Here is an 8,438-nt window from a genome sequence, read left to right as displayed (position 1 = left end):
GCTGGAAGGAGTAATTCTGGAGACATCAGATAGGATGGACTATGTTAAATCATCTATCTGATTGTCTTTGTGAAATAATCAAACTCAACAAAAATGCCCTTTGGGCATTAACTAAATCTAATAGTGATTTAAACACTTTATATGTAGAAAACTGCTATTAATATACAATTACCCCCACCTCCCGCCGGAGCCCTGAGAGCCGCGGGTGGGAGGGCATCAGACACCCCCGCCCTACACCTCTGCCCCCTCACACCGACATCAGAGTGCCGGAAACTCGGCCGCTGGGGGTCTGCTGCAACGAACTCCAGAGAGGCTCCTCGTTCACTCCCGCCCCAGTGTTAAACTACCCCCACCCACAGCGACCCACCCATCATGGGCGACGGCGAGAAACTTAACATCGACTCCATCATCAGCCGGCTGCTGGAAGTACAAGGTTCCCGGCCAGGGAAGAACGTCCAGCTGTCCGAGAATGAAATCCGTGGCCTGTGCTTGAAGTCCAGAGAGATCTTCCTGAGCCAACCCATTCTGCTGGAACTGGAGGCGCCACTCAAGATTTGTGGTGACATTCATGGTCAGTACTACGACCTCCTTCGTCTGTTTGAGTATGGTGGCTTCCCACCAGAGAGCAACTACCTCTTCCTGGGCGACTACGCGGACCGTGGGAAGCAGTCGCTGGAGACCATCTGCCTTCTTCTGGCCTACAAGATAAAGTACCCCGAGAACTTCTTCCTGCTGTGTGGAAACCATGAGTGTGTCAGCATCAACCGCATTTACGGCTTCTATGATGAATGTAAAAGGCGGTATAACATCAAGCTGTGGAAAACATTTACGGACTGCTTCAACTGCCTCCCAATCGCTGCTATTGTAGACGAGAAGATCTTCTGCTGCCACGGAGGTTTATCTCCAGATCTGCAGTCCATGGAGCAGATCCAAAGGATTATGCGTCCCACAGATGTGCCGGACCAGGTACTCCTCTGTGACTTGCTGTGGTCAGATCCCGACAAGGACGTGCAGGGATGGGGGAGAACGACCGAGGCGTTTCCTTCACCTTTGGCTCCGAAGTTGTGGCTAAATTCCTGCACAAGCACGATTTGGATCTCATCTGCAGAGCGTACCAGGTGGTGGAAGACGGCTACGAGTTCTTTGCTAAACGGCAGCTGGTGACACTCTTCTCTGCGCCAAACTACTGCGGGGAGTTTGATAATGCTGGGGCCATGATGAGTGTCGACGAGACCCTCATGTGCTCTTTTCAGATGCTGGCAAGAACAAAGTAAAGTATGGTCAGTTCAGTGGCCTGAACCCTGGGGGCCACCCCATCACCCAACCCCGCAACTCCAAGCCGAAGAAATGAGGAGTAGCACCAGCCAAGAAGCAAGCACAGAGGGCAGCTAGGACTGTCCTGCCAAACAACCTCTTTCAGAGCCATCTTTCTAGAATACTGTAAAATTCACTCTAGCACAGCTTGCACACCCCCTTTCCTTTATAACTTTTGAGGTAGAAGGGTCACCCCCACAAATATGAAGATTTAATACCCTTGCCCCCTTTTTTTCTAGCTTTCTCCCAACAGCAAGTCAAAAGTGAACATTTGTAGATCCACCTTTTCAGTCTGACCAGGGGACCTGCCATTCCAAGCCACCTCGAGTAGCCGTGAAAGCAACTAAATGATGCAGTGACCCAGACAGAGCAAAGCCTGCCTTTGCACCGTGAACACTCATGTACACCATTTCTCTCCAACCAGCCATATTGTGCCTGTTTACACCTATCTTTTCCCACTGATGGACTTCATTTGCCCTTGTGATGTGGGACTTGGTGCCATAGTAAAGGCCTTTTATCTGCCTCTGAGCCTTTTTATTTGCTTTCTCCTTTCAGGAGTGGCATGGAGGTCTTTTAGACAAATGTTGCACCTTTCCTGCACCATTCATTTCCTAAAGGTTTGTACTTTGGCCCAAAAAACATATTTTTCTAAATGCATAACATTGTGAACAGTTGTCTTCCTCCACCCCACTTGATATAGGTCCTGCTGTTTCGTTTCGTCTTTGTGGTCAGAGGTATTCCCTTGCCAGTAAATTGCTTCTTCCCCACCCCCAGTGAATGGTTCACATGTGGCCCTCATTGAGGTGATGAACGAATGCTCCAGCAGTTGGAAAGGTGGCAGTGTGTGAACTGGGGAGTGCACTCTGGTGGGTGATGGGTGCCTTGTACCACTTTTGTTTGTCAAGGGCTGCCAGGTGATGAAATCTAAAGGAGGGTTTTACTTTTCTTGTACATCTTGCCCTACCTCTTTAGTGGGAGAGAGATGGGACTGTAGAACTGAACCATGTCTTGCCTCAGAAGGCGCTTGCTATAAGTGTGGTATTGCATGACTTGTTTGCCAGGCACACAGTGCCCACAAAACAGACCTATGAGATGACCTTCCTGTCTGCTGGAAATACTGCTGTATCCACACACCTGTTCAGGTTTTCAGACACCCTTTCCTGTTTGATTCAAGTGTCCTATTAAACCCTTTTCTCTTATATTCCCCTTCTGCCAATAGAGGCAGCACCCATGCACCAAGCGGCCTTGGACTTTGATGTTTTTTGATTCACTGAGCTGCATTTGCTGGACGTTAAGCGACTGGCATTTTCTTGTTTTTTGGAGATAGGTTGTTTTTATAAATAAAACACATGGAAAAAACAAAATGCCCTATATATGCCCCTATTGAGCATACCATCAAACTCCATCACACCTTTCTTAAAAACATGAACACAAAACCCATAGACACAATTAAAATCCAAACAGCAAAAAAAGGAAATGAAAGCTACTGCTAGCTTACAAACAGAAGTCAATCTCATATGAAGGAAGACTCTACAGTGAAGAACAAGGACCTTATTCATAAAAAGGAAAAGGAACTTACATATCAGAATGACAAATTTGAATGCTTTGTTATAGGAGTAGTGTGCATCTAGCGAACAATACCAAGTGACAAGCAAGAGGAGTCACATGCTCAAATTGTGGAAAAAGAGGACATTATGCTAGAGTCTTTAAAGACACTTTTCGTAGGAACCTTAATACTATAGAATCATTTTAAGAAGTAGATAAAAAAAATTGGTGTACCATGATTTAGAAAGTAATACCACTCAAAAATCTACAGAGTGTGGAATTTTTATTGAAAACAAACCTGTTACGGCATTTGCTGATGCCTGTTCTCCTTTCACTTTCAGACAGAAATGTTTATTTTGAAGACACCGGACATAAAACCTGGAGGGTATAATTCTGATTTTAGACCACTGGAAAGAATTGTGAAAATGCGTATTGATTTCAAAGGTAGATTCACAACAGGGAAAGTTTATATCACAAATAGAGGCTCTAATCTCTTAGGATGGAGACACCAAAAAGAGCTGGGATTGAAGCTTGACCCTAACAACAATGGCCAAGTTCTTCTGGTTGATCCATTCCTATGCAAAGAGAAAGTTTTTCAAGTGTTGCCTGATGTTTTTCTTCTGAGAAATTGAGTCTGTTAAGAAACTGTCAACACTACATCAAGCTCAAGACAAATTCAAAACCCATCATTCACAAAGTGTGACCCATTATTCAAGTCATGCAGATAACACTTAAGGAAGGCATTAGGGCATTAGTATATTAGTAGACCAAGTGATCATAGAGCCCATAGGAAATTCTGAATGGCTTGCACCAATTGACACAAAATCAGGAGTGAAGAGCATAAGATTATGCATTGACCTTCGTGTTTTAAATGCCAATATATGGATTGATAGGAATCCCTTTCCAGTATTAATGAAATACTCCCTTTGCTTAAAGGCACATCCCTTTTTAGCGCGCTTGACCTTTCCGCAGCCTACCACCAGGTTGAACTACACCCATCATTATTCCACCTTACTTTATTTGGCACACCCATGGCACACATACTATTACATACATACGCCTTTTGGCTTAGTCTTAGTGTCTGCTTCATTTTAGCGTATCATGGAACATGTCCTGAAATGGTTATCAAATATGCTCTGCTTCCAGCATGATATACTAATGGTATAGTGAAGCAAGCCATAATCAAATATTGCAGGAGATTTTAAGTACACTCAGATCCGCAGGAATCACTATTAAAAGGTCAGTAGATTATCGGGGTCACACCATTTCATGTGATGGCATTAAACCTAAAATAGATATTTTGGAAGTCAGAATGTAAGCCCTCCCCCTCAAAACCAAATATGAGCTTAAGTCTTTTCTTGGTCTTGCAGAACTGTACTCAACATTTGTGAGAACCTTTGTTGGCACAGTTGAACTCGTGTTTTCTCCTTAAGTAAAAGGTACAATTTCTATAGGAAGCAAAAGGCCTTTGAAAAAATCAAGTAGGGGTAGGGGGTAAACTCCTCTATGTCAGCGGAGTTTGCCGAATTTTGCCACTCCTTGCTCAAATTTGAGGGCCGAGTTCGCCAAAAACTCTGCCAACTGCATCGCTGCAGATTTTACCGGCATCCACCCCTGAGGCCATCAGAGGGTTGCTAGGTGCCCTGCCTGTCAGTCAGAATAGCGCTTCTCAACACAACGAGTACCCATAGTGTGCTGCAGCTGGATGCAGGGCCAACTCTTCCTCATAGTCTGGTAGGTGTGATTGGGAAAATGCAGCTAATTTAAAGGATATGCCAGGCAGCGAATGATCACATCTTGAACCCTCCTCTATTAGACAGCTGTTCCAGGTTCAATATTCAGGATGCGTTTAGTAACATCCAGTGCTATTTAAGCCGTTTATCTGCTGAAAACTCTTTCCCTCCCCTTCACCCTCCAAAGTCCATGTTCTAGGGGTTAAAGAGAAAGAAAAGACTAAAAGATTTCCCGGCAATCTATATACTGCGTATTAAAGCAATACCATGACTCCTTCACAGCGGTATGATGGTGAACATGTATTTTTCACAATATTATGAATATTAAGTCTGTGATAAATACTTAGCAAGCATTTAGAATATGGTCCTTACTCTTCTAGCATTGGCTGAGATTTTTGCCAGTTTCATCGCTTGCTTTCATGTTTTGTTATTATAAAATGTTGCTTTATTACATAGGGTCTGATTATGATGTGGGGTGGAAAGCCTCCTCCCGGCTGTCAGAATCTCTTCAACTGCATCAGAGCCCTTCCAGCTGACTCGGTCGGTTTACATTCCAATCGTCCTATTATGATGTTCGTCGTCGGAACATAAACTGGTCAGTCATTCTGAGTCGTTTCTGAGAGACTAGCAGAGTATTTGTGTCGGTCAGAACTGCATCTCACACCCCTGTCGTGTATTTCTATAGGTTCTGAATCGATCCCCCTATTCCTGACCCTATTCTGGTTAAACTAACTATCAAGTTAACTAACAGTCAGCCCATGAGGCAAGAAATCCCCCATGATGCAGATACCGTTATCTGACGCAGTCACACTACGGCACAGGAACGTGTTATCTGATTAGGTCATAACGCTTGAGATCTAATTAGACAAGCGACATTCCTCCAGCCCCTGATAAGGCATACGACGTTCTCATAACAAATCAAACCTATGACAACCTGGAAAATCCGTGCGGCCATTGTTTTGATTTCACAGAGAACTTTTGCAAAAGAATGTGCTAACGAGCAAGTCGTATGACATCTTTATTGACGTACCTATGTCCATCCTTACGTCAATCTCGGCACCTTTAAGGTATAAATATTGCCGACCTTGCCCTATGCAAACACACGCGTGGTGACAAGACGGAGCAGCCATACTTGCCGAAGCCGAGAGCAGAAGCAGACCCCGCTGGCAGCAGCCCCGCCTTCCTGACGCGCTGAGAGACGCGCTGCTATCTCAAGCCTAGAGACCCAGCACCGGCGCTTCTGGGCAGCCCTCGCAGGCAGCCTGGAATATCGAGAGCAGAGAAAGAGATACCATTCCTCATTCATCCTAACTTCCAGGTACAGAACTGAATAACCCCTCACAGAGAATTCTTTAGTTATTCACTTGGCAAAAACAAACTTAACTTAAACTGTAACTTTCTATTCCCGCCCACGCATTAGACTTAGGTCAGGTACACGGGGTAGGCGTATTTAGAAACACCAGTTGAGTACGTTTAGTCAAATGTATATGTGTATGTAAATATATTTTAATCATTTTAAACATCATATGGCTCAGAAACCATATCAATGTTTTTACAGTATTATTTTATACTATTGCTTTTAATGTATGCACTTTACTTAACTATAAGTATTGCAATAATATCGATCCATTTCTCTTGTACGAGAAAAGAGACTGATCAATAAATAACACCTTTTTATTGAACACGCCCGTCTCTTCCTTTTCTCTACATTCTGATGAGACTAAGAATGCACGTACTGACTGAGTAAAATAATTGCCTTGTGCTCACACGACTCTTGAGATTGACTCTTGATTAGGGGAGAGCAAAGTTGTCATGTTCTATGGTTGTCAGAAACTAAATCCCTTCTTGTCTAATCAGGGAAGTTAATCCTTCCTTGAACATTCGAGAAAGTTTCTAGCGAACTCTGAGCTTAGCTGGCAAACCCAAAAATTAAGTCTAGCATCGACAGTAGTAGACCTAGTTAACGTCTGGCCTAGGCCTTTACTGCTGTAGGTACTATTCCAATGCGCAGAGCCTATTGGGAAGATAGGAGCTACACTACATGGCGCCCAACGCGTTTGGAAAGGGCGATAAAACTAACGTAAGACATTTAGAGTAACTCAGTCGTGCTTTCTCACTCAGACCCCTTTTCCCGAATACTCCAAAGACGTCTGGAGTGGGTGAAAGGTTATATCCTCCAAAACCTCGCAGGAGGGAACTCCTATGTATGGTTCTTGGTCAAGTCAACGTTGAAGGATAAAACAGTTCCGAAATATTGTGCATCTTATCTTTGTTCCATAAGAAACCTGATCTGCAAACAAACATAATACCATCCTGACAGTAAAATGTCAGAAAGTGATGAAGAAAGAGAGGCAGTTAGATTAGCAACTGAACTCGCAGCAGCTGATGCTACCATGCAGGCTGCAGACGGGGATATAATACTCATCCCGGTCATTAAAAGGAGATCTATAACCTTAAAACTTATAGAAAATGGACTGACACCTAGAGGTGGCACAGTCATATTCGTAATTGAGGCACACGAATATCGGCAGACAGAGGTATACTATTCATGGATACATTTTCCAGCAGCAAATGCTGTAACAAAGTACTTCCACTATTACAAAGTAGAGGAACCTCCTGAAACGTACACTCCTTTCGAGGAGGTGGAAGTACCACTCAAATTCCAAGAGCATTTGCTCTTATTTGATGGCGCCCTACTACATAACAATCACATTACAAGGCTCGGTCCTTTAGGAAGACCAGGAGCAACGTGGCCGGTCTTAGCCGGATACACACCACATCCAGACATCGAAAGAATGCCTGCAGCACAGCTGTTAATACAGCTAAAACAATTACTAAAAATTCACAGACAATTAGTTCAGTATGTAATGCGGACTTCAACAATTCAGCCAGCGATTAAACTTCCACAGCTGACCCCTCACCAGGGGAACACAAATAAAATTACACCACAGAACATCCAATCCTGCCTAGGTAAAGTTCCAGCTAAATGGGAACAAATACCATTCTGGTTGGCACAGAAAATCACCCAAATAGAGGCGGTGTTTCCTGACACCACCCCGCTGGAAAAACACAGGATTCTGACTATATGTCTCCCAATGGGAATCGCACCACACATTGAGGACTGTGACACTTGGGGTACAGTCTTTGCTTCCATCTACACAAAAACGCACGGTCTTCCATCCATTTCGGTAATACCAGATGTGCTAAAACAAATTCAAGATGAATACGGTCCAGAACCTGCTTTAACTCTTGGTATGAAATTACTAAAAGACTTCAAACAGGTCTCGGCTATATTACTAGCCAACATAAAAGGTGAAGCAGCAAACGTGGCGATCCGCCAGAGGTTAAAAGAGACAGATATAGCAGACCAACCAGCTGAAATTGCCAGAATCATAGAAAAATCCTATGAAGAACTAGGCAGAGATAGTCTAGGTGGAATACCAGTAAAACCGCAACTGACTACAAGTCCAGAAAAAATATTTTTTAATAATAATAATTCACCAAAAAAGAACTGGGATGGAAACAAACAATCCAATCCTAAAGAAAAGAAATTCCAGTCCAGAGGAAGGTCTCCTTGGCGAAGAGAGAAATCTCCAAACCAAAGACAGAGGTCACCGCAGAGTGACCCCTCTGGGAATAGATATAACCTTAGAAATAGGGATAATATTAAAAAACCTGATAGATATCAAGACATTGATACACGTCCCTCTCAATCTTTTCAGACTTCCTCGCAGAAATCGGAAAGAAGAGGACGATCAGAAGAGCACGCCAAGTCCAAAGACAAGGAACCTGCTCAACTAAAAAAGAAATTACAATTTCCAAAAAAGAAGGTAGCCAGTATCAAGG

The 8,438-nt window shown here is 43.6% G+C and overlaps 1 pseudogene; it reads left to right on the top strand.

The window, feature by feature from the left end:
- The first annotated feature begins 204 nt into the window (after positions 1 to 204).
- On the top strand, positions 205 to 1,575 carry LOC144753047 (serine/threonine-protein phosphatase PP1-alpha catalytic subunit pseudogene; annotated as a pseudogene).
- Positions 1,576 to 8,438: the final 6,863 nt, after the last annotated feature.

This window comes from Lissotriton helveticus, chromosome 5_1 (genome assembly GCF_964261635.1).
Source record: "Lissotriton helveticus chromosome 5_1, aLisHel1.1, whole genome shotgun sequence".
NCBI classification, from domain to species: domain Eukaryota; kingdom Metazoa; phylum Chordata; class Amphibia; order Caudata; family Salamandridae; genus Lissotriton; species Lissotriton helveticus.
Note: the sequence above shows the minus strand (reverse complement) of the source record. Positions and strands in the feature narration are given on the sequence as shown.